General features: G+C 40.6%; 1 protein-coding gene across 1 annotated transcript in view; it reads right to left on the bottom strand.

Moving 5' to 3' along the window:
- HS3ST4 (heparan sulfate-glucosamine 3-sulfotransferase 4) overlaps positions 1 to 27,800 on the bottom strand; it is a 698,595-nt gene that overhangs the window by 523,657 nt on the left and 147,138 nt on the right. Inside the window, exon 4 of the transcript XR_008960391.1 lies at positions 1,032 to 6,533. The gene's annotated coding sequence lies outside the window, so the exon portion shown is untranslated. Of the gene's footprint in view, positions 6,534 to 27,800 lie in introns of the transcript that reaches the window.

Raw genomic sequence — 27,800 nt, 5'->3', positions numbered from 1 at the left:
CTTTCAAACCCTCAATTAGCCACCATCAGAGGTCAGTAGAGAAAGGGTCTCAAGCTACCGAAGGCCAGACTTGAAAATAACAGCATCACTTTTTTTGGTATCTGCCACTGAGCATTGCCCCCTCCCTGGCTAGTGTGGAGCTCAGTAAAGAACCATGGTCTAGTCCGTAGTCCAACAAATGATGACCAGGGGACCAAATTTGGCTCACTGCCTGTTTTTATAAATAAAGTTTTATTGAAACACATCCATGCTCACTTGTTTATGTGTTGTCTACAGCTGCTTCTGTACTATAGCAGCAGAGTCAAGGAGTTGCAACAGGGACCATATGGTCTGCAAAGCCTGAAATATTCACAATCTGGCCCTTTGCAGAAAAAGTTTGCCAATCCTGGTCTAGTCCTTTGGATATCTAAAAAAAGATGTGTCCAGGTCCCTGAGCTGAAAATTATCTTCAGCATAGTTCACTGTCTCTCAATTTTTAGGGGAATACTCTATCTTATAATTGGGGTAGAAGTATTGTGAATTAACGTGTTTAAGGCTTAGACGTTATATCAGTTTTAATATATAGCCACCAGTTGTATCTTTATATTTTATATATGTTTATATTTTTTTGACAATCTTTCCATCAAGAGGGAGAGACTGTCCTCTCCTGTTGAATCTGAGCAGGCTTGTAACTCACGTGTATCCAACAGAATGTGATAGAAGTGAAGTGTTATGATTTCTGAAGCAACAACTGAGAAAAAGATGGTGTCATTTTCTTTTTTTCTTTTTAAAATTTAAAAAAATTTTTTTAGAATTTAAAATCAATTAATTAACATATAATGTATTATTGGTTTCAGAGGTACAGGTCTGTGATTTATCAGTCTTATATAATATCCAGTGCTCATTACATCATATGCCCTCCTTAATGTCCACCACCCAGTTACCCCATCCCTCCACCCCTGCCCCCTCCAGCAACCCTCAGTTTGTTTCCTATGATTAAGAGGCTCTTATGGTTTGACTCCCACTCTGGTTTTGTCTTGTTTTATTTTTTCCTCTCTTCCCCTATGATCCTCTGCCTTTGTTTCTTAAATTCCACATATCCGTGAAATCAAATGATAATTGTCTTACTCTGATTGACTTATTTAGCTTAGCATAATACCCTCTAGTTCCACCCACATCTTTGCAAATGGCAAGATTTCATTTTTTGATGGCTGAGTAATATTCCAGTGTGTGTGTATGTGTACCACAATTTCTTTATTCATTCGTCTGTCAATGGACATCTGGGTTTTTTCCATAGTTTAACTATTGTGGACATTGCTGCTATAAACACTGGGGTGCAGGTGCCCCTTTGGATCACTACATTTGTATCCTTGGGGTAAATACCCAGTAGTGCAATTACTGGGTCATAGCTCTACTTTCATCTTTTTGAGGAATCTCCATACTGTTTTCCAGAGTGGCTACACCAGCTTGCATTTCCACCAACAGTGTAGGAGGGTTCCCCTTTCTCCGCATCCTCACCAGCATCTGTTGTTTTCCTGACTTGTTAATTTTAGCCATTCTGATTGGTGTGAGGTGGTATCTCATTGTGGTTTTGATCTGTACTTCCCTGATGCTGAGTGATGTGGAGCACTTTTTATGTGTCTATTGGCCATTTGGATGTCTTCTTTAGAGATGTCTGTTCATGTCTTCTGCCCATTTCTTGATTGGATTATTCATTCTTTGGGTGTTGAGTTTGATAAGTTCTTTATAAGATGATGTAGTTTTCATCTTGTTTGCTGGAATATTTATATTGGGGTCTTGAGCCACCGTTTAAGAAGCTGGACTGACTTGAGGCCACCACACTGTGAGGAAACTGAAGCCACTTGGGGAGGCAGAAAAAAGTGAACCTTTATGCACTGCTGGTGGGAACATAAATTGGTGCAGCCACTGTGGAAAACAATGGGGAGGTTCCTCAAAAAATTAAATATAGAACTACCATTTGATCCTGCAATTCCACTTCTGAGGATCTACCTGAAGGAAATGAAATCCCCATCTTGAAGAGATATTTGCAACCTATGTTCATTGCAGCATTACCTGCAAACAGCCAAGATAGGAAAACAATCCAAGTGTCCATCAATAGATGAATGGGTAAAAAAAACTTGGTGTACACACACACACACACACACACACACACACACACACACTGGAATTATTATTTAGTCATAACAAAGAAAGAAATTCTACCATTTGCAACAACATGGATGAACCCTGAGGGTACGAGGCCAAGTGAAGTAAGTCAGATAGAGAAAGACAAATACTGTACGGTCTCTTATATGTGGAATCTAAAAAAACAAATTCATAAAATCAGAGAGCAGACTGGTGGTTGCAGAGACAGGACGCAGGAAAATGGGTGAAGACAGTCAAAGGTATAAACTTCCAGTTTTAAGATGAGTAAGTTCTGTATAGCATGGTGACGACAGGTAACAATACTGTATTGTACCTTGAAATTTGAAAGTTACTGAGAGTAAATCTTAAATGTTCTCACCACACACACACACACAATTTATAACTATGTAAGGTGCTGAATGTGTTAACTAACTTTATTTCAGTAATCATTTCACAACATACAAATATATTAAATCATTACATTGTTCACCTTAAACTTACGTGATATTATATGTCAATTATATCTAAATAAAGCTAGGGAAAAAAAAGAAGAATGGCTCAAAGTGTAGAACCAGAAGGTAAAGAAGCCCAGAAGGTAAAGACAAGAGCCATGAGACTAACTCTCAAAGTATAAGACTGAACGCTAATCAAGGAACAGACATTTGCCTGGCTAGATGTCAGAATAGCTACGGATCAGTGGCTGGTATGTATCTCTTTCCCACACACATCTTTTTGAACTGGAGTGGCTATTCTAGTTATTCTATCCTTAAATCACCATTGTGTATTAGGTGTGTGGAGAAGCAGATGACTAGCCTAAATCTTTAGTTTCAAAGGAAACGTACTCAAGGACCCATGCCAAAGAGCCTCACCCACACCTGGACATGATTTAGAGAATGAAATCCTAAAATTTGATGCCAACTCAAGCCAAACTCTTATCTGACAGATAGCATCAGCTTCCAGACATGGGGACAGGGGGAACCTTTAGAAAAAATAAAGCATATGAAAAAGAACATGAATACTTGAAAAGGGTCAAGAAAAGTTATGGGAAAGTATAGTCATGGAAATTAGACCTCAATGATGGTTAGAATGGAGATGGGGGAGGTACGCTAGACATCTCTGTAATTCAGCAAACATAAAAGCAAGTTTTTCTTGCCCACTGCGACGCCACTTGTTGTTGAAAATATTATAAGTTTTCCTTGCTGCCTAAAGACCAACCAAAAGCTGACCTCACCCCCTCATCTCACTTGCATCACATACTGAGATTGATCAATGAATTAAGTGGCCCAGACACCACCTTTGTGCTCACTTTTTAAAATGACAGGAACAAAGAAATTGTTAGTGTCTCTACATCATGAGCTAGAGAACAGTATTTGGCCCTCCAGCCGGACAGTCTTATCCTAGTCTGCCATGCTCGTCCCCACTCTGACCTCGGACTCAGTAGCACAGCAACAGAAGACAATGGAAGAAAAAAATTGCCAGCTTGCAGTCTATCCCAAACTGGGGTCTATCCGAAAAGACATGTACAGATTCTTTTTATAACAAGAATACTCTTACTCCCAAGTAGTGTCTCCTATTGTTTACTACCTGTGGCAGGAAGATAAATTTGTTAGTTTTACTTCAGCAAACCCACAAGAGAAAGACCAAGACTTTGTGACCTCAGAGGAGAGGAGAAAGGGCAGAAGCTAAGATCCAGACCCAATTAGCAGCCAGGTCACAGCCAGAGTTCCTCTCGTTGCGTTTAGACCATGCTACTTTCCATCATCATTTCAGGATCAGCGGTGATTAAAGGCTAAGAATTAAAGCATCTTCAGCTCCGTGCCCCTGTTGGGTTCCATTTTGCCAACCCATTCCCTCGCTGCCTTCTGTAAAGCTGCTGGGACAAAGTGGGACCGTCCTAGTAGGAACAGGATAATAATAGCAAAGAGGAAGTAGGATGAGGAGGGACATTTGAGGCCACTCTAAGTAATGAGACAATACTGGAGAACCCATTAGTTCCAGCAGAATCTTTGTCAAATCATTGCCTGCCACGAGCCTGCTTCCCCAGGAGAACCGCAAGGATGAGCATCTGGCTTGCTGCTGTGAGCACAAGCAGAGCCCTGAAAATCCAGGGGGACTGGGAACTGGAAAATCCAATTGTTAATGATGATCACTATGAACTACGCATATCTGCTAAGGAGTGACAGTTCTCTGAAACCTGAACACCTTGTCATTTGCACACCTGAGACACGGGCCATTGTGAGCCCCACACGCAGTCTTACTGAATATCAAATTCTCCATTTCAGGCACGAGCCTCTCAGGGGAACCCAACCAACACGGAAGACATCAATGCAGACACACGCACGGTTTGATTCAGTGGGAAAGCTTTCTGCAGGTACCGCAGAGCCAAGTAGTGCAGTCTCACCGGCAGGGCAGGGAATACAGAAACAGACGCAGGGCACAGAGAAACTCTTAGCCAAGATGTTAAATGACCCAGGGAATTAATGGGGGGAAAGAAAATGAAGATGAGACAAGAAGAATCTCAAGAAGGAAGAGAACAGTTAAGGGAGGGGCACACAGAGAGGATGAAAAGAAAGGTAGTTTGTACTAGAGAAATAATGGAAAGAAGAAAACCTCTATCTTCCAAAACCACTGTCTTTTTATAATGCAGTGTCGTGATTATTTGTTTACATCTCTGATCTCGACTCAAATTGGAGACAGGAAAACTGCCCACATCGCCATTATAGCTCTCACAGCATTAGCAAGATTCTTGGAGTAGATGTTTAAAAAAGATGAATATAAAGAAGGGACAGAGGGAAGAGGGAAACCAGACTAAAGAGCTTAAGGCTGAATGCTCAAAGTTCTTCAGTATTTAAATTTGTTCTCTGTCTCTCTCTCCATCTCTGCCTCCATCTCTCACCCAAGTCAAGAGGCTGGGGAGCATCCATAATTTCTCCCTCTTCCTCAACCCAATTCTCCATCACTATCCTACTGACTCTGCCTCCCAATATTACCTGGGTCCATTACTTCCTTCCCACCCTTGGCGTCTCTGGCCTAAATGATTGTACAACGGCTTTGTAAGTCCATTTCCTTCTTGGGCTGCCAGTGTGATCATGACCAAAACAGGAAATAAATTACATCCTTTATTTTTAAGTGATATTTTGATAAATTATTGAAATGATTATTATTTTCAATAATGAAATTTTTTGGCTTAGAAATACCTTTATTTTATGAAGCTGCAGATCACTGTGTAAAGGTTTTTTTTTTTACTAAACCACTTATTAAAAAGATGTTGACAATTCTTAGGGGAAAAAAGCTGTAAATGTTTCTCATTAAGTCAGAGTTACACACAGATTATATTTATAATATATAGTTGTATATTTATAATTTAGAGAGAAAAGGTACAGCAAAGAAAGGGCTGCTGCACTTAGACCTGATACTTGATTATTTCCCACAAATAATTATTTCTTGGCAGAAGGCGTTAACCAGAACCATCCCTGCTTGAAATTCTATGATGGCTCTTTATCACCTACAGGGCAAACCAAGGCCAGGTATGTCCTGGTTAGTGGACACAATTAGGGCTCGGTCCATATCCCCTTGAAACCCTTCCAGTATTTCTGGGTTCCTATCCCCCCACCTCCCCCAGCTTCTGTATGCTTTGCATCTAAGGGCCCACACATCAGACTCTCTCTAGAAGACCACTCTGTATGAACGGAGCCTTTTTGCCCACAAGTACAGAGAATCAAGTCAAGCAGCCTATCGACTCATTGAAATAAGAGTAGGAAAACCCAGCTCCCTTGCCTCAAGAAAGGACCAGCTGTGAAGTGTAATGTACATTCCAGAGTTCCTCTACAGATCAAGTTGTGGATAGAACTTTGCCTAAAATCACACCCTTCCCTGGGGCACCTAAATGGCGCAGTCAGGTAAGCCTCCAACTCTTGGTTTCAGCTCAGGTTGTGATCTCAGGGTTGTGAGATCTAGCCCTGTGCTGGGCTTTGTGCTCAGCAAGAATCTGCTGGAGATTCTCTCTCCCTCTGCCCCACCCACTCGTGTGTGCTCTCTCTCTCTCTCAAATAAATAAATAAAACTTTAAGAAAAATCTTTTTAAAAAAATTACACCCTTCCTGGGTATATTATTTATCTATTGATCATAGCAAATTCCTTCAAAATGTAATGGCTTAAAACAGCAAACATTTATTATCTCAGACAGTAGCTGAGGGTCGGGAATCTGGGAGCAGCTTACCTGGCTACAGGCAGGTTGTCAGCTGGGGATTCAGCCATCTGATGGGGATGGAGAATCTGCTTCCAAGATCACTCATATGGCCTTTGGCAGGAGGCTTCAGGTCCTTGCCAGATGGACCTCTTTCTAGGGCTGCTCACACGACATGGCAGCTGTCTTCTCCCAAGGCAAATGATCCAAGAGAAGGAGAGAGCTAGCAAGTGAGCAAGAGAGCCACGAAACAAATGAATCTCAGAAGGGACATGCCATCACTTCTACTACATGCTATCTGCCACACAGATCAGTTAGTACGATGTGGGACAAGACAGCAAGAAAGGATACCAGTCAGTGGGGAGCACTGGGGGGCCCTCTTGGCCACTAGCAACCACCGCTGGCTTCTTGCTTCTCCACCCTGCTTCTCCCATTCTCTAATCAGATTTTTCTAGAAGCACTTCTCCCCCCCCCCCACAAGTTTTACTGAGATATAACATATTGGACTTACACTTCTGACACCTTTTGTGTACCTACAGCAGTGTTAGCTACAGTCACCATGTTGTACGTTACATGCTCCGGACTTACTTATCTTACAGCTGGAAGTTTGGACCTTTGACCGCCATTCCTCCAAATCCCTCACTCCTACCCCCCTGCTTCTGGTAACCTCAAATCTGATCTCTTTCTATGAGTATGGCTTTTGATTTTTGGTTTTGTTTTTAGATTCCACATGTAAGTGAACTCATATAGTATTTGCCTCTCTCTCTCTGACTTATTTCAATTAGCATAATGCTCTCAAGGTCCATCTATATTGTCACAAATGCAAGATTTCCTCCTTTTCATGGCTGAATAGTGTTCCACTGTGTTTATACACCGCATCTTATTTATCCATTCCTCTGTTGATGGGCACTTAGGCTGTTTGCATGTCTTGGCTATTGTAAGTAATGCTGCAATGAACACACGGGTGCAGATATCTCTCCAAGATGCCGTTTTCAAATCCTTTGTTTATAGAATCCTTTGTTTGTGGAATGGCTGGTTCATATGATAGGTCTATTTCTTTTTTTTTTTTAAAGATTTTATTTCTTTATTTGACAGGGAGAGAGAGAGAGAGAGACAGCCAGCGAGAGAAGGAGCACAAGCAGAGGGAGTGGGAGAAGAAGCAGGTTCCCAGTGGAGGAGCCCAATGCAGGGCTCGATCCCAGGACTCTAGGATCACGCCCTGAGCTGAAGGCAGACACTTAACGACTGAGCCACCCAGGCGCCCCGATAGGTCTATTTCTAATTTGGGGGGAAACTTCATACTGTTTCCCATCATAGCTGTACCAGTTTACATTCCCACCAATAGTGCACAAAGGTTCCCTTTCCTCTACATCCACCCCAGCATTTGATATCTCTTCACTTTTTGATGATGACCATTCTAACAGGCATGCAGTGATAACTCATTGTGGTTTTGATATACATTTCTCTAATAATTAGTGATGTTGAGCATCTTTTCAAGTACTTCCTGGCCATTCGTATATCTTCTTCAGACAAATGTCTATTTGTCTATATTTTAAAATTGGATTATTTGTGTTTGTTTTGCTATTGAGTTGTGTGAGTTTTTTAAAAATATATTTGGGGTATTAACCTCTTTTATCAGATACAGGGTTTGCAAATATTTTTTTTTTCCATTGGAAGCCCTTCTTCTTCTTTCTTCCTCCCCCTCCTTCTCCTTCTCTTCCCCTTCTTCCTCTTCTTCTTCCCCTTCTTCTTCTTCTTTTCTTCTTCTTCATCTGCTTCTTCTTCTGCTTCTGCTTCTATACGGAGCACTAGGAAGCTTACTGTGTGCCTGACACTTCTTTAAGCACCAGACATATAGCACTGGAACAAAGAGACTCAAAGTCTACTTCAGGGCTTACATTCTAGCAGGAGAAATAGTAACAGCTAAAAAGTATGGAGTGTCACCATGTCCCAGGCACTGTGCTAGATAGATATAGATATGCATATGGATATGGATACAGATATAAATAGATATATCACTTCATTTACTTCTCACACAACCCTATGAGGTAGGTCTGATTATTTCCATGTTGTAAATAAGGAGAATAATACACAGACCGTAAATAGTGGACCTGAAATTTGAATCCAGGTAGTAATGCTGAACAAAAAAATTATTCATGACACTTGTTAAAAATGGTATGATGGACTCTTTTCAGGGGGACCACTGCGATGGGGGTTTTGTGATAGAGAAGAGAGATCGGGCTCAACCTCGATACAACAAGAGCAAGTAGAGATTGGCAGCCAAGGATCAGGGCGGGGGTCAGTGGATGCGAAATTATTAAAAGAAAGGCAGGCCAGAGTGATAAGATATCAAGGGTGGGGGAATAAGGAATTTGATCAGATGTCAAGGGTTGTCAGATACCAAGGCGGGGTGGGGGAGGTGAAGAATCTGATTAGATACCAAAGGTGGGGCATTCTCACAAAACAGACTCAGCAGGATTCTTGCTAAAACTGGACTAAATGGGCCGTGTACAGAGCCCAAGGGCAGGACCTCATCAGAAAAAGGACTCAGAAGAGCTGGGCTACAGTTAGGGCCAGGAGAGTCTTTTATTAGCATACTCTAGAACTCATATTCTTGTCTACTCTAGTCTGCGAGTGGGAACAGCCTTGACAGGGCAGTGGTAACCACAGAGCTCTTTCCTTATCTGGGTTTTCTTATCCCTACAATAGGCTCTAGTTTAAAACTCTGGAAAGGGAAAATAGTCAAACAGTGCTGATATCTTGCTTACCTAAAAACTACTGCCACTTTGAGCTGCAATGAATGTGAGAGGTAATGCAGTGGAGAGTGGACAATTGAAGGGGGGACCTGGGAGTTGGATCTGAGCTGTGGTCCTGTCTGTGTCCTCATCTGCTTGATAAAGGCTGAGCAATACAGTTCCGAGATTCTTTCCTCCATTCCCTCCACACAACCTTAATGGTCTAGCCTTAAGGTTTTACCACCTTTGTGGCATGTAACTTGGCATTGTATTTATCAGCCTGCATACCTCATTTCCCCCACTCTACGGTAAGTTCCGTGTGTAGTGAGTGTTCCTGTACACACCATTATACATCCTATACACCATGCCATCTGGGGTGTGTCTTACGGTAGAGAATGGGCCTTTGTACGCAAGGAGCTTCTTTGAAATGCTCCTTTGAGGTCACAGAGAGCCCGAATGAAAGAGTCAAGATTGAGATGCAGGCCTGTCCCATTCCAAAGCTGGTGCTTTCAACTCCCACCCAGTGACTCAGGAAAGAGCAGCTGCTTGAATAGAATTGGTGGTGGGTCAGCATATCGTTCCCAAAAGCCTACCTCAAATGTTTCTGTCAGCCACACACAAACTCTCACTCACATGTTCAACACAAAAATTTCAAAATGCCCCAGATGGCACATCTCACACTGAAATCTGTCCTCTTGTGAGCAAGGTAGGTCCTGGCTTGGATTCTCAGCTCAAAAACACTGTGGGGATGTATTTCAGAGATCATTAAAACAAAACAAAACAAAACAAAAAACAAAAATGATCTCACCAATATTGATATTTTTACTTCTTTAGATGCATGGGAATTCATTGTATTGTTCCTTGCATTCCTTTACATCTTAATTGTTAAATAATAATTTAAAAAAAAAAAAGGGAGGCATTTTCCCCCCAAGCATACCAGTTGCATTGAAGATTGACATAGTTTCAACTTCCCAGGGATACCCAGACTCCCACAAGGTTGTAAGGGTTGGGGTCCCAGCAGGAAATACATAATGTGCACAGAAGGGGTCACTGAGGAGTTTACAAATGGGACCACCTAGAAAGTAGTGGGTAGAAATAAGAGAAATGTACAGAGATGGTTCAGCACCTCAAGACCATTAGCAAGAATTAGCAAGAAGCCATTAGCATCCCCATATTTGAAGGGACAAGGGAAGCAGATGTTTAAGGAGATTTGGAGAGCTGTGGACAGGGCATCCACAAGAGAAGTCTGACCACTGCCCATGTGAAGCCTGGTCGAGTGAGGAGGGATGGATGTCTCACTCATTCACCTTCTCATCTCCCACTGGTGCTTCCCATTGGCCTCACACAACCAGAAACCACAGGTGAGGGAAGCTGGATGATGCGGCCGCTAGGGCACAGAGCCCGGCAAAGAAGAGCGGACACAGAATCTGGAGAGGCAAAGTGAATATCCAGCTCAGGAGCCGGTCCCACCTGCCTGAAGCCCAGTTCTTGAGAAGTCAGATGTCAGAAAAGGGGTAGCAGAGGCTCACATGAAAGGTATGGCATATCTACTTTTCCAGGAGTGAACATGCATCCATTTTGCTAAAATAGGAAATCTCCTCAGAAACAAATGGTCAGGTGGATATATTAGCTCTGCTTTCCTTAAAGGGGAAAAGTCAATCAATGCATAGAAAAGAAAGAACAGAATCAAACGCTATAATGAGGAAGCATAGCGTGACTGTAACAGTCCTGCATTTAACATCCGAAAATTCAAATATGTTGCAGGGGTGGCCAGGGGGGAAAAGAAAATATTTAAATGTTTAAATAATGCAGGAAATTCTGCCCACCACACACTCCATAGGCTTATGTATAAAAGTGAGCATGGGACAGACGACATTAATCCACCGTTTTTCCCATCAATCTCATAGTGCAAGCATTTGCCACATTGAATGTGATTCTAGTGTGTGTAGATGTGGGTGCTTGTGTACCCCTTATGGCATATTTTAGATTACTATATATGTCAATGTTTAGGTACATGCGCAGGTTTGTATGCAGAAAGTCATGTGTACTATCCTTTAAAAGCAATTTAAGAAATGTTCAATGGTTTTAATGCTTTAGAGCTGTGATCAACACATTTCTAAGCTAGAAAAAAACCCTGAAAAATGTTTTTGAGAATGAACTATTTTTATGTATTGTTTTCTGTTCACTGCCTTTAAAGTCTCACTCCTGCATGAGCTATGACTCTACTGTAATCCCTTAACCACCAGGCAGGCATTAGGAAAGGAGCCTAGAGAGAGCCCATTGTGGAAACAGGTCGAGAGCGAAAAGAGATTTCTTAAGAAAAAAAAATGAATTAAAGCCCTCAGAAAAATCTAGTAACTTACTAACTTTTGTTTCTGTATGTAAACAGTTTTAAAAGCTTAGTAATTCCCTTAGAAGGTCAGAAATAAGTAGTCCTTAACCATACAAAGAAATAAAAATCTATGCAATTATCTTCTATTCTATCAGAAGAACCAAGGATAGGATTTCAATACTGGATTGGTTCAAGCCCATCTCCAACACCTGGGGTTAACTGGCAAGCTCTGATCTCAAAGGCAAAACGGATTAAGTTAGGGGGGAGTAATAAATATCCCTCAAATTTCAGAGGCTTAAACAAATCAGTGCTTATTTCCCTTTTTTTGCCAGCTTTATTGAGGGATAATTGACAAAACTTGTCTATATTTAGAGTATACAATATGATGATTCATATAAATAAACATGTTAACACCTTTATCACTTTAAGATCTACTCTTCAGCAGATTTCAAGGATACAATGCAGTATTATTAACTATAGTCACCATGCTGTGCATTAGATCCCCAGAACTTATTTGCCTTATAACTGAAAGTTTGTACATTTTGACCCACATCTCCCCATTTCTCCCCCCAACAACCCCAGCCCTGGCATCCACCATTCTACTCTCTGGTTCTCTTGAGTTCTACTTTTTAATATACCACATATAAGTGACATCATATGGCATTTGTCTTTCTGTGTCTGGCTTATTCCACTGAGCATAATGTCTTCTAGGTTCATCCATATTGTCTTTTTTGTGACTTTTGTGACTGAATAATATTCTACTGTATATATGTATATCACATTTTCTTTATCCATTCATCCATTGATGGACACTTGGGGCTTATTTCTTACTCCCTTGGCTGGGGACACTGCTGTCTGTCATAGTTGTCCTCTCCCTAGAGCCTAGCCTGATGGAGCCCCCACAATTTCAAACATTGTGGGTCATGGTGGTGGAAAGGCGGGTCTCACAATAGTAATCAAATGCCTGTACTAAGGGTGACACGTGACTCTACAATTCACACCTATCTGGCCAGAACTGGTCACATGGGTCCACGCAATGGGGCCAAGGACAGCAATCATCATTCATGCAAAAGAAGAGCCAGACATATTTAATATTTAGCATCACTGGCCATCAAATCAATAAAATGCCCTTTCCCTTATCCTCAAAGCAGACACTAAGACCTGGGAAACTGAACAGAATGGGAAATTGATCCTCAGGCTACTTGGTCAGCAAAGCCAGAGAGAAGATTTAAGCAGTTGGATCAACAACCTCTCATGGCATCAGGACAGTATCTTTCAGAAGACTGGAAACATGTCCAAGGATGTCACTTGCCAGTGCTTCAGTGTTCTAGAAGTGTAGTTAATGAACATTTTTTATCATGATCCCCTGTGGGAAGAAAATTTTGGACACTGCACTGCTAATGCATATAAACGCATCTACAAACTTCATATGTGTACTACAGTGCTAATATATATTACATACACTACTAAACATAGAAAAATGGACATACAAAGGATGAGAAAAATAAACACACACTCTAATAATGTATCATCTCATACCCTCCCTGGGGTTTCTGCACCCCACCTTGGAGACCCACTCCCTTAGAGGATCCAGAAGCTTAAGTCACATTCTTCATAACAAAAGACCAATAAGAAAGGAATCCATTTCATAAAATTATCTGTAATCCCAGATATGACCCCCAAATAATAACTGCTAATATCTTGGTACACTTCCTTTTTCTCCACACAGCTATCCATATGTGGAAGTAATTTTTAAAAAGATATTGTAACAGACAAACTGCTTTGTAATCTCCTTTTCACACTGAACACATTGTGAACAACATATTGCATATTCCCCAACATCATTTTTGTATCTTTTATTTTCCTTATTTGTGCGGTAATATATGTTCATTGTGAAATCCTATTAAATGTGTATAAGCAAAAAAAGAAAAGAAATACCCATTTTTCCATTACCCAGACAGAACCACTTTTAACACTTTGCTGTTATTTATTTATTTATTTATTTATTTATTTATTTATTTATTTTGCTAGTTTCTTTTCAATGCACTCGTGGTCCTCCATTAATGGGATCATGCTATGCACAGTCTCCTGTAACCTGTTTTGTCATTCCGTGTGTATTGTGTACACCGTTCCAGGTAATGAAATACCCTTCTACACCACCATTTGAAGAAGTCTATATGGCAATGTTTCCAAAACCGATGTTCTCTGAACATTATTCTGGAAGATTCCCATAGGTACACTGAGAGAAAAATAAGCTCTGCTGTAAAATAAGTTTGGGAAATGCTGCCTATTTGAATTGTCATAATGCACAGTAGCTATTTAAGTCTCTGAAAATCCTACAACTAAAGAAAAATATTTGACTTTGTTTAACATGGTGTTTGTCAAATTTATTCGAGCATGACTCACTTTCTGGAGGCACTTCAAATACCATCCTCAGAGCAGTGCTAATTACTCCGTAATTATATTCTGGTTCTGTCTTCTTGAACATATAAGTTGTCACAAATTTTAACTACAAATATCTGCATTGTAATGAATATTCTTGTCTCTGTATCTTATGCTCCTCATATATTTTAATATAAGTTTAATAAAGCAGATAAATTTAATACCAGCTTGAAGAGTATATAGATTTTGAAAGTTTCTCTCCTGACAAATCAGTTCTCAGAAATGTTGAATTTATTTATACTCCCATTGTCAGGACACAAAAATACCCATTTCCATGTCAGCTTTGGGTATTATCACTAAAAAAGTAAGGAAATACATAAATAACTGGTCTTCTTATTTCAAAAGCAATTAATATTATTACAGAAAAATTTAAAATTAATACAAGAGGAAAAAAGAGAGAGGGAAGGAAAGAGAGAGAAATCACCCACAATCTCATAACTGAAAAATAACCACTATCAACATGGGAGACAATATATAAATATGGGTGTTGTTGTTTTTAAATAAACCCATAATTATGCAAGTTCTATGTCATGTTATTTTATAATTAATATTATGTCTTTAAAATGTTATCTCATTGCTTAAATTTACATTTGTTTTTTTTTTTGATTCTTGCTTATTCACATCTTAAACTCATCATTCTGTTGAAGTCTTTGTGTTTTTCTTATTATTTTGGGGGTGCCATGTATATATATATTAACGAATTTAATTATTTTTCATGTATGTTGCAACTTTTTTTCCCACATTACTGTTTCATTTTCAATTTTACACGTGCAGTGCTTTACACACAGAAATTTCTGATTATTCTGTATTTAGAAGTTTTTTTCTCTAGCTATTGATCATGTAAAAATTAGAAATCCCATCTGTACCTCAAGATTATATTATTTTCTTCCAGTATTGATGGTTTTATATCTTTGATCCAATGGGAGAAACAAAGAGTGGGTGCTATAGTCAGGAAAATGGGCTTTATGTACATTTTTTATTCGTGTTCAAACCTGGTCCACATGATTTAAGTAATGCTGTGCACGAACATCTCTCAAATCCTACTCCAGTTCTTCTCCACCTTTTGGGGTCGCCAGATATGTTAAAGGCTTACCATATCTTCCTCTTTATCAAGTCTGCAAATCCAAATATCATGCTGATCATGGCATGCTCTTTGCTGGCAAATTCTATTCACTGAAGTCTATTGATTCAAACTATTTTTTCTAACAACAAAATGTCATATACAAAATATTCTCAAGTGTGTATACCCATTACGAGATCTCTCACCAAGTATATTTTTATATTCCTGTTGTTATTCAGTCTAATACATTTCCTTATTCTGCTAAAATGAGTTTGCACTGATCAACACAACCCATCAAATGGTATCTCATAATAAAGACAGTGTTTGGGTGAAAATATCAGGAAAGTTAGCAGGGAGGGGGATAGCGAGATCAGCTTTAGCTTTAATGAATTTGACTACATAAAAATGACAAAGTTTGCTAGTAAAAAAAATACAATTAAAATAAATATTTAATATCACTAATAATCAAAGAAGTTTGCACTAGAATAATAATGGGAAACATTTTTCACCTACAAAATTAGTAAAGATTACAGAAAGATAACATCCAGTGTTTGCAAGGGTGTGATCAGATATGTCTTGCACATGGTCAGGAAAATAGATTTAAACCGCATTTCTGGAGCCTAACTTGGCAATACTTATCAAGAGTTTTTAAAGATCGGGGTGCCTGGGTGGCTCAGGGGTTAAGCATCTGCCTTTGGCTCAGGTCATGATCCCAGGGTCCTGGGATGGAGCCTCACATGGGGCTCCCTGCTCAGTGGGGAGTCTTCTTCTCTCTCTGCCCTCACCCCCCCCCACACCCATTCTCTCTCTCTTTCTCCCTTTTTCTCTCAGATTAAAAAAAAAAACGCAAAAAGCAACGAAATCTCTCTCTCTCTCCTTTTTTTTTTTTTTTTTTTAAGAATTTTAAACGATCATTTGACTTGGTACTTCTGTTTCTGGAAAAGTAACCTAAAGAAATCATCAGAAGTTTATTTAGACTCTGTTATAGTTGTAGTTCCCACTATGTGCTCAGTATTTTAAAAACATTGGTCTCATTTCATTCCTACCCTACCATCCTGGCTCCTCCATCAGTAAGTGGCAGGCTGAGAATAAATCCCCAAATCTGCAAGAGCCCAAAATCCATTCTCTAACCACGAGCAAGTTTCTACTCTTCTGTAACCCTCTATGTTCTAGGTACAGAATGAGCAGTTTGCAAGAGAAAGATCTCTAAGTTTCTTTCTATTTTAAGTAAGTAGATTGTTTTATGTCCCAGAGGATTTTGCTTCATCACTATAGGGAATTCAGGAAATCACTTTTGGGTGTCTTAACTGCTGGCCATTGTCCCACTATCCTAAGAAGAAGCTGATAGAATGAGATGGAGCAGAGCCTGCCAGTGACCCCAGGGCTTGGACCACAGGGCCCAGCAGCATTGCCCAGGACTAGGCAAGCTCTGGAATTACTCTTTGGAGCCCTAAGCTCACATTCCCAGGAGGAAGCTGTTCCACACCCTGACTGCCCTCACGCCATTACCAGCATCAGTGACACACTTTTCCAGATGGACGATCAAGGGCATTGACAGAGAATCTGAAGCAGCAGATTCCAATGGGAAAAGTACAGGACTAGCATTGGGGAAATTGGCTGCTGTCCCAGCCCTGTGACCTACCGAATGGCCCTAGGCAAGGACTGAAACAGGACTGTTCCAATTCCTCCACCCCACCCCACCCCACTCCTGTTTCCTCCCCTGAAAAAATGCAGACCACGGTGCAGATAAAATGAGATAGTGCAATTGCAAGTGCTTTGAAAAATGAGAAGCATTGTACAAATGTGAGGGGCTATTATTAATTTAGAGAGGAATCGAAGAATCTAAAATTGTCTCACATTTGAATAGTGTTTCTTATTTTGCAACATGCTCTTCTCATTTTGTCTTCACGGCCGCCGTGTTGCGAAAGTAGGGCAGTTATAATCTCCATTTTACAGATGAGAAAACAGAAGGAAAAGACACCGTGCCAGCCCTGGAAGCCAGGCATCCTGATTTACAACCCCAGATTCATTCTCGTATCTTTTCCAGGGATTTGCCCTTCTCCGCTATGCAGGTGACATGGATGGGACATGAGAGTGTATTTGTCGATAACAGGCATGGGGGCTGTCTGTGGGAGCTGAGCCCAGTGAAGGATATTTGGCCTCTAAGGCTCATTTTGGATTAACAAACAGGCTTTCTAGGAAAAAGTGTAGAGTTCCAGGATTTCCGCATTGCAATGGAGAGCATGTTTAAAACTGGAATGAGAGAAACACTAAATGCTAAAGAGACCCGGCACACATTCTGAGTATGTGCCCCCATCAGCAGTGTGACCTGCACTGTCCATACCAGCAAAGGCAGGGTTAGGCTGTCCCTGGAGCCATCTGGCAGAAAATTAATGTGTAAGTAGTAAGCTCAGGTTGAGGACTCACAGACATGTTTGATTTTACGGTTGAAACAATTATGAAAAGTGCTTCTGCACCCACTGGAGTTGCAAAGGTAGACTGAAACCACTCTTAGAAATGACTTACCAAAGAACTTGCAGTCCAGGAGCTTTAATCATTTGAATGGTGAGCAAACCCAATAGTCCTGTTATGTGACTGTGACAGATTGGATTGCTGTCCGGTGTACTCCCTTGAGCCCCAGTACACCTGAGGCTTGGCCATTGGATTGGCTTGCCTCATACATGGTGGGCACCAGTCCCAAAACATGGCCTGAAGAGGCGCCATGTGCTCCCACCCTCCTCTTGCTCATGTGACCCACCACAAGAAGGGCATGCCCTAGGAAGTAGCTGATCCAGAAAGAATAGGGAGGCATGTGGAAAAGACCTGAACCCAACCTGCATTCTAGTGCTCAGAGCCTGGAGTGTAACCTAGCAAAGCCAAATACCAGCCAAGCCATGGATGAATAAGCACAAAACAAATGCTAGGTATTCTAAGTGTCTACATTACCGTTATGCAAAATGTTGCTGCAAATCATTGACTGACACAGTTGCCTTCCCTAGAAGCACTGATGACAAGGCTTATTTGGATTTTTTAAAAAGGGGGCTCTTTTTTAATTGAAGGATAATGAATACAGAGTGTTATATTAGTTTCAGGTGAGCAATACGATGATTAAATACTATTCTCTACATTATTCGGTGTTCATCAAGTGTACTCTTAATCCCTAAAAAAGAGGTTCTTCATTCTTTATGGGAGCAGGTAAGAATTTCTCTACAACATACGAAACAAGAAATGGTCCATTTCTTTATCTCTCTTAAAGCAAATTAATTACAGCTCCAAGTCTCCAAGTGTTACTGTGATAACATGATCAATAACACTCAGTACTAGGCTGCCTCCCCAGTGTGAGGTCTCATATAAAAATACCAGGCATATATATGACCAGACACATGGTGGAGGGACCCAGAAGGCCCCCATTTTTGCCCTTGCTCCTTCACTGCTCTAGAACTCTATCAGTTATTGCAAGTTCAGAAATCACAGTGGTGAGACAGAAGGTTGTACCTTTTACTGATTGACGTCATCCAGGATTTGACGGAGTTAGGCCAAGTGGAAAGTTCTTGGATGATGCTGAGTCTGATAGTAACTGTTTGAGGACCATGCAGTTTCAAGAGTTTACACTGAGTCTTGACAGTGTCAGGAATACAAACGGAGCTCTCTGTTTCTCCACACATTCAATACTTCTTTTATGCTTCTCAATAAAATTTTATATTTGTGCTTGTTTAGATCCTGAGTGTTTCTTATTAAGCGAATTACTAGGTTATTTACACAGAGGATCCCCCCTGCCAAGGATGAAGGCCAAGTTCCTTTGTATGCCTAGAAATGCTCTTCATGATGTGACCCCCTCCCACCTTAGTAGTCTCACGGCTCACTCTTCCTGGTGGCCACATTACGGTTCGTTCATGGTGAATTATATAAATATGCTATTCTATTTTCTTGCTTATTGTTTTTGTAGACACCTTCCCCTTTGCTTGGGAGAGTCATCTGACCATCTCCTACTTAAACTTCAAGGTCTAATTCTAATTCTCTTGAATAGGGGGCCAGGACTAGTTGAGGCAAGACAGGTGCTCAGGATACAGCATTTCAGGGCACTCCCTCTCAAGGTCATGCAAATGGCCCCCTGAGGGACCTCATTCATCTTACCCTGTTCCTGGCCTTGCTCCTTGATGCCTCCCCTGATGTACTCCACCTCTTCCCCAAGAACAGAACCTTCCTCGTGCAAACGCTATACCTTTCTATATTACAGCACTTACCACACTGGATTACATTTTCTTAGGATGGAGACCATACCTTACCTTTGTGGTACCAGCACCAAGTCAGACATAGCATATTTGATGAATAATAGTAAAATGACCGCCATTATATACAAGCACTTATTTTCTGCCAGGCATGGGTCTAAGTGTTTTACTTAATTGGCTTGCTTAGCACTCAGAGAAACCTATGCAGATTATTATTATCCCAATTTTGTAGCTAGAGAACAGACTAAAAGAAATTGAGTACATTGTGATACCACACAAGGTGAAGTGGTAAAAGCTGGGATTTGAACCCATGTCCTTCTGATGACAGACACCATGTACATCACCGAGAAACATGATTCATATCACTACATTACACCAGATATGAATCAAGAGGAAAAGAGCATTTTGGTTATGTAATTCAGGATCTAAGACCACCACAAGGGCAGGAAGGCTTTATGAGATTGGGTGTCCCTTTGGCATCTTGTCTTCCTGGTGAACAAAGTCCTAAAATGCTGACTTCTTAAAATAATTAATTAATTAATTAATTAAAAATGCTGACTTCTTCCCCAGACCCTAAAGGCATCAATATTAGTGGGAGACATGAGCCTGAGTGCTGGTCCCAAATTTAAAAACAAAAAATCCAAGTAATGCTTTCACCAGCATTGACCAAGGACAATTACTGTCCAGAGGGATTTGAGCCCTATTGATAATCCAGCCAGAAACATCCTGTCTCATTGGCAATGGATCATTTGCCAGTCAGAGGTTATAGAGACACTTCTGTCTCTTCTGTCAGTCCAAATCATCAGCCCTGAGTGGTGAGCACGGGAGTCAGCGAGTTGCTGCTTCCCATTCCGCAGTCTCACTTCCCACACAGGACAGCTACTCTGGGCCTCTATGTTCTCTGCTAGTCACGGTGTGTGGCGGAAAAGCATGTAGCTGTCTCCTAGGCTAAAGCATATTCTTCACCACTGTACCAGTGGGAAGTTGACACCAACCTGGGAATCCTGAGCTCACATGCTTGGAACAAATGAGTGAGCTTTGCCTGGTAGGGACTGGGGCAAGTCATTGCCCACATGCTGTATGGATCATGCTTTTTTATTGTCTGTATTTCTGATGCTCTTAGGGCCTTGCCGACCCTGGAGACATGGCCCCTGGAAGGACTAGCTAATTCCTAGAGATGGGAAAGAACCAGCCTGCTATGCTTTTCATATGCAACCAATCAATCCAGAACTCATACCCACAAACCAACTTTTTTCATAAGGACATCTTACACTCTGGGCCACTACTCCTCTGGACTAATCACCCCAGAGCCAAGTACCAGACAACAGACAGTCCCATACTCCAGAGCCGCTGAAATTATACATGCTAGCCAATGCTAAACCTGCATACCCTGCCTTGCTTTGCCTTGTCTTTGCCTGTGACACTACAATAAAGGTTCTGACCCTGTTTCCCACTCCTTCTGCCTCCTGACCAATCCAGGTGCTTCCCAGTGCATCCCCACCCTGCAGCATGACATGGTGTGGCGTGGCCCCTCCTCCGTAACAAATTATCTCTTCTTTTTTTTCTTTTTTTAAAGATTTTATTTATTTATTTATTTATTTATTTATTTATTTATTAGAGAGAGAGAGAGCGCGCCCTCTCGTGAGCGTGAGCATGAGCAGGGTGAGGGGCAGAAGCAGAAGCAGACTCCCTGCTGAGCAGGGAGCCCGATGTGGGGCTCAATCCCAGGACCCTGGAATCATGACCTGAGCTGACGGCAGACGCTTAACCAACTGAGCCACCCAGGAGCCCCGTGAATAATCTTTTCAGTGACAATTATCTCCTAATCTCTTGGCCTCACTATATCTGAATAATAATAAATAAAGCCTACACTTTAAAACACAGGTTGGGGCACCTGTGTGGCTCAGTCGGTTTAGCATTGGACTCTTGATTTTAGCTCAGGTCATGGTCTCAAGGTCATGGGATCGAGCCCCACGTGAAGCTCTGTGCTCAGCGCAGAGTCTGCTTGAGACTCTTTCTCTCCCTCTGTCTCTGCCCCTCTGCTACCCACGCCCGCCCGCTCGTGTTCACTCGCTCTCTCTCAAATAAATAAAATCTTTTAAAAAACAACAACAAAACACATGCCCATTATACTGGAGAGTGATCCCTGTTCATTTCTAGCTGATTATTGCCAAACCAAAGTCACCCAATATAACAGACATTCTGAAATTCCAGGAGAAGCCTGGATTTTATATATCCCTGAAAGTTTTAATATCGGAACTAACTCAAACTTACAATGCTGTGTGGTTCATGCATGTATCCAAACATTACAAGCTGAGGAAAATAGAACCAGAGGGAATGGAGTAGCCACACTAGCTGTAGAATGTCATCTACGGTTTTCCCTCCCTACCTTACTGGAATTGTCCAGACTAGAGTAAACACATATTCTTCCACCTGAGGAATAATCTGCCAGATGGTTACAAAAAGAAACATTTTCCAGCTTTTCTAATGCAACTCCCAGTAAGAAATACATTTTACATTGCAACACACACACATTCCTATCTATCTACTTGAAATAAAAATGTTATCCTTTCTACATGCAACGCACTTTGGTATTTTCTTTTCTATTCTATTCCATGTAATGTCTCTATGATGTTGGTTGCTACCCACTATATTGATTTCACAGCTTGTCAGTGGATGTGAAATTACAGCTTCGAGAAACAACAACAAGAGCAATACAAATTTAGAGATTAGTGGTACCAATCCACCATATTACAGATAAGGAAACAGATTCACAGAGTAATGGGATTTGCCCAATATGATACAAGGCGAATGGCAAAGCCATACCTTGAATTAATGACCAAGTCGAGACCATTTCCCTGATATATTTATATCCCTGAATATATAGTGTATACGTGATTAGTGTTGGTGTTGGTATCAGTGGGGTCAATCAAAGAAGCAGAACTGCAAGAATATGCACACACATGCACATACACACATATACGCGAATTTTTATAGGAGGTAGGTAAGCTGTTTCCGGAAGGCTATTCTCTTGGGTGTCTAATGTTAGAGCTTCAAGTTCACAAGAACAATAAGCTGGACCCCACGAGGACGGACAGAAACCATGTCTGTTCTTGTAGCCTCTGACCTCAAAGGTGCGGACATCCTACAGAGGAGGAAGGACGCGCTTCATCATGGATGACTAACATACGTGTAGCCCAGGATGGGGAGGAGCCAGAGGGGGATCCAGGAGAAGGCCCGACACGGCCTCAACCCGCTGCCGCTTCACCTCAGCCCTTGGGGTCTCCCATAGGAATCTCCCTTTTCTTTCATTAGTAACTCAGACAGTATGCATGCGGTTCAATTTTAAAAACTGAATACCTGTATCTTCAGGTATTAAAATCAGGAACACACAGTACCTATATTTGAGAAAAATAGCATACTTTCTATTACTCTCCCTTCTTTCTCTCAGTTAGTTATTATCTGAAATGTTAAACTCAAGTTCTCATTTTCAAAATATGACTATTCTGTCATGGGAATCTTCGAAGGTCCGTTCACATTTGCATGCTGTCACTTGACAACACTTATGTGTCTTAGCTCTGTGCTCAATTCATTCCATCACTTTCTGCCAGTCCTTTCAGGCCTCAAATTTCCTCCTCTAAGATTTACTTACTTTAACTCATGAGCACGTGAGATGAAAAATTTCTTTATGGAGTTCATTTGTTGATTTGCTTTAATTTTTTAATTTATTTAAATTCAATTAGCCAATATACAGCACATTGTTAGTTTTTTCTTTTATTATGTTCAGTTAGCCAGCATATAGTACATCATTAGTTTTTGATGTAGTGTCCAACAATTCATCAGTTATGTATAACACCCAGTGCTCATCACATCACTTGCCCTCCTTAATACCCATCACCCAGCTACCCCATCTCCCCACCCACCTCCCCTTCTGGAACCCTCAGTTTGATTCCCAGAATCCAGAGTCTCTCATGGTTTGTCTCCCTCTCTGGTTTCTTCCCATTCAGTTTTGCCTCCCTTCCCCTGTGATCCTCTGCACTATTTCTTATATTTCACACATGAGTGAAACCATATGATAATTGTCATTCTCTGATTGACTTATCTGACTTAGCATAATACCCTCCAGTTCCATCCATGTTGATGTAAATGGTAGATATTCATCCTTTCTGATGGCTGAGTAATGTTCCATTGTATATATGAACCAGATCTTTATCCATTCCCATTCATCTGTTGAAGGACATCTCGTTGGTTTGCTTTTAGTAAAATACTTCCACAGCCTTACATATCTGGAAACCGCCTTCCTCTTGTTTTTGGATTTGAACAAGGACTTTCTTTCTGAGTTACAACTTTTTCCTCTCAGAACTCTGTTATGTGGCGTGATCTCCAGGATATATTACTAAATGAAAAAGCAAGGTGTAGAAATGTGTGTCTACCACACTAACACTTACCTAAGAAAAGGGGAAGATAAAATACACACAGACTCACGTGGACACTGTCTAAATAACGTATAGTCTATCTGATTGACATAGGTGTTGAACACATATGTGTTATATGTTCAATTGCGCTGACACAATGTGTTAATATAGTATTATATGTTCTGTTTTGAATTATGCTAAATTAACATAATTATTAATGATACCACACAATCATGTTATATAATACATAACTGAGTTGCTCCTATAGGTATACTATTGCATGTTATTATAATGCTTTATTATATGCCACTACATATTAAATATATTAAATTAAGAGATACATGTTAAATAGAATGAACTTTAACACTTAAAATGATTAAATTAAGAAAGGGAGGAAATATACTGGAGAAATCAGGAGCTGAAAACAGACTTCTTAAAATAGACCTTGTGTTATACATCTGCCTTTGAAGCCCTGTTTGTATTTTACACAATTATGAAACAAAATTAGAGAAAAGTACAACCCCCAGACTCTGAAAGTATACTGAAATAGATGAACTTAACTGTATATTCTGTTGGTGACCTAATCTCACCTAGAGGGAATAGTCCAAGTGACTCTAAAACACAGTGATGTGTATTCCCTAATGGAATAGATTCTAAGGTCAAAAGATTGGGGGAAAAAATTAATGGTTTTCAGTAACAGCAAACAGCAGTATGGATGATAGTGTTGGTATTGTTATTTCAAATTACCAATAAGTCACATGAGTAATCACATGAATGTCACTCGGAACTGAATTTGGGGCTTGGTTGAATATGAACAGATATGAGATTAATGAGGTCAGACAAAGGGGCACCTGGGTGGCTCAGTCGGTTGAGCATCTGTCTCTTAGTTTCAGCTCAGGTCACGATCTCAGGGTTCTGAGGATGGAGCCCCATGTTGGGTTCCTCGCTCAGTGGGAGCCTGCTTAGGATTCTCTCTCCCTCTCTGTCTGCCCCTCCTACTTGTGCTCTCTCTCAAATAAATAAATCTTTTAAAACAAATGAGGCCGGATGAAATTCTCATAGACCTGATTTTGAATTGGATGTAAACGCACTGTATAGTTTATCTTAAGAAATACATGTGTGCTAGCTCTGTCCACAGAAGAGTCCTAGAAATAATACATAACTCAGCAGTACTGAGCACCCCTGGTACCTATGTGGTCTTTTTTTCCACTAAAAAGAACCTGAGATGTTCAAAGAAATGGTTGATTCCAGGTCTGGGGCAGGAAATGTACAAGGTAAGTGGGAAAACATCCTGTCACAGAACACAACCTTCCAGCACCGCTAAGGCTATCCTCCCGTGCCTACTGGCACTTAATCTGAGGCCAGCCTCAATTTTCTTATTTTGTACATAGTTCATTTCTCCTTCCCGCTCGACAAATGTAGCATTATCTTTGAAGTTCAAACATTTTAGCGAGTTATGTGTAGGAGCTGAGTTCTTTGTTTTTCTGGTGTGTGATAAGACTTTAATTTTTTAAATTGGAAGGGAGATCCAGAGTTAATCATATTCCTCATTTCATGGTCCAACTTCTTTGTTTGGCAGGACCCTTCTCTCTCCGTCTCTCTCCCTTCCTTCCTCCTTTCCTCCCTCCTTCCCTCCCTCCCTCCCTCCCTCCCTTCCTTCCTTCCTTCCTTCCTTCCTTCCTTCCTTCCTTCCTTCTCATATCCCTCCAACTCCCCTCCCCTTCTCCTTCCCTTTGGCAACCATTTGAATGTGTTAAATGCATGGTCTTTCATTTTTATGTGCCCTTGTAGAAGTTGTAGGGTTGTTGCATGCACACATTGTTTCAATTCACATAAATGTTACCTTGCTGTGGACCTCATTTTCTGAGTGTACCTTTATTTCTAATTGTGAATAGTATTACATGGCGTGTATACCATGCTTTTCACTTATCTGTGCCTCGGTGGCTGAACCTAGAATACCTTCAAATCCCCACTACCACCAACAACCCTCAGGTGAATGTCCTCAGAGTTGTCACCTTAGAAACCTGTGTGACAGCTTTTCTAGAAAAATATCCAAAAGTGAGGACGTCCTTGCCTCACAGCTGCTCGTGTTAACAGGGCAGAAACCGGCTCATGCACTCCTCCACACGCAGACCAAAGAAGGAATGGAACTGCTTGCCAGACTTCTGCCCACACTCTGTACCTGGTGGAAAGCAGAGAACTCCTGAGATCTTCAAAACACAGAATTGCCAACTGCAACAACAGCTAAACTAGTAAATAAAGTATTTGAGCTTTTACCAGAAAACCACGGGCAGTATAGTTTAGCCTTACACCTCACTGAAACTGTGGAAGCTTTATCTATTCCTTCTTTATGACACTTATCTACTGAAAACAGTCTACAATTGTGGGACTATAACATGAATTAGTGCATGGTAATTTTACATAGTAATATCTGAAATTTTATGGAGGAAGTATGTCTTCTTTCTTTTTAAAATAAATAAAAATACATACTACTTTTTAAAAGTGCAAAAAAGAGGGGCACTTGACTGGCTCAATTAGTTAAGCATCCAACTCCTGATTTTGGCTCCGGTCATGATCTCAGGGTTGTGAGATTGAGCCCAAGCAGCGGGCTCTTCACTCAATGCAGAATCTGCTAGAGATTCTCTCTCTTCCTCTCCCTCTGTCCCTCCCCCCACTCATGTGCATGCACACGCTAGCACTCACTCTCTCAAATAACATCTTAAAAAAATAAAAATGCAAAAAAGAAAAAAAAATACTATGCAGAGAGAGGGTAGGATATGGGAGAACAGCAGGAGAGGAGGGTGAGGAGAGGCACCCATATACTTCATTTAACCATGTCTACTTGTGTAGGGGCACCTGGCTGTTTCAGTCAGTAGAGCATGAGAGTCTTGATCTTGAGGTTGTGAGTTCAAGCCCCACCTTGAGTATAGAGATTACTTAAAAGTAAAATCTTTTTTTTTTTAATTCTTTTAATAATGTCTGCTGGTGTCTTCTCAATGGCTGTGCCAGTCCAATCCCTACTAGCAATGCATGACAGTTCTAGTGTCCCTGTTACTGACAAGCCATTTTCAGTCTCACACCTGATTGTACTCAGTTCCATCTTCTCTTACTTTTGAGTACTTCTTTACTACTTTTGTTTGTGATTTTCCTTTGGTGATTGGAAATCATTCAATAGTTAGAAGTATATTCCTTGTCCACTGTAGTCATCACCTGTTCTTAATACTTTTATTACTATTTTATAATGCTGTTAGTTCTAATTCCTCACCATTTTCTTCTGCAAACTGGAAACCTTCTAAAATGTGTCCTCTTATTTTCAATTCAATTTCCTTCTCTGTCAATTCTGTACTTTACTGTGTCTAAAATACTATTTTTTAAATTTACCCTATTGTACAATTTCTCACTTTTGTGCAGAATTTTTTATTTCTGACTTGCTGGCAGTCAGAATCTGCTTCACTAAATCCTGATCAGGTTATTTTGAATCTCATGTTTCATAGAATGCAAGTGTTTTGCATTTTGGGTGAGCCAAACGAAACGTTCTAAAACGGACTTTTTTTCCCTGAGTAGGTTTATAAGACTCTTTTTTCTTTTACTTCATCTTCTTTTCTTTTATTTCATATGGGCATATTCCTCATGTATTTTGTCTTTTAACCAGCCCTTCCTAGTGAGAGTTCTCAACAGCCCTGGTTTGGGTCACCAAACATGGCGACTCTGCTACTTTTGAGTTCCATGCCTTTCCATTTGGATGTTCCTGAAAAATGCCTGTCTGATCCTATGCTGCAAGGCTGAGAGTAATAGCTCAGCCCTTCTCAGTAAGTAGGGGTTTTTCTTATGTTTAAAGGTCCTTAGGATTTTTTTCTTCATCCTTGATGTCCAGTAATGTCGCCAGGATGGGTGCTGGTCATTTGGTATGAAGACTTCCTGGTTCGAGTTGCCTTCTTCCAATTTTTAAATGCAGGCTCTCCTTTATTCAGGAATTTTTTTTTTCTATGATATTGTTGATTTTTGGTGGTATTGTTCATTTGTTCTGTTCTCTTTTTTCCAAGCTGCCAATAATACATACATTGTACCTCCTTTGCCTGCCATGCTTTTCTAAGTCTTGGTTCATTTTATTTAGTTTTATTCACCTTCTGAATCCATCTTCTACATTCCTAACTATATTTTCAGCATGCTAGCTTTTCTTGCCAATGGTTCAACCATAACTTTGAATTATTTTAAGGCTTTATTTTTCCTCCACGTCTTTTTTTCTTAAGTTCTACTGAGTCACTTCCTTCTTTTCT

This window comes from Ursus arctos, unplaced genomic scaffold (assembly GCF_023065955.2).
Source record: "Ursus arctos isolate Adak ecotype North America unplaced genomic scaffold, UrsArc2.0 scaffold_2, whole genome shotgun sequence".
In the NCBI taxonomy this organism is placed as follows: Eukaryota; Metazoa; Chordata; class Mammalia; order Carnivora; family Ursidae; genus Ursus; species Ursus arctos.
The sequence above is the reverse complement of the archived record's forward strand: the minus strand, read 5'-3'. Positions and strand labels throughout refer to the sequence as shown.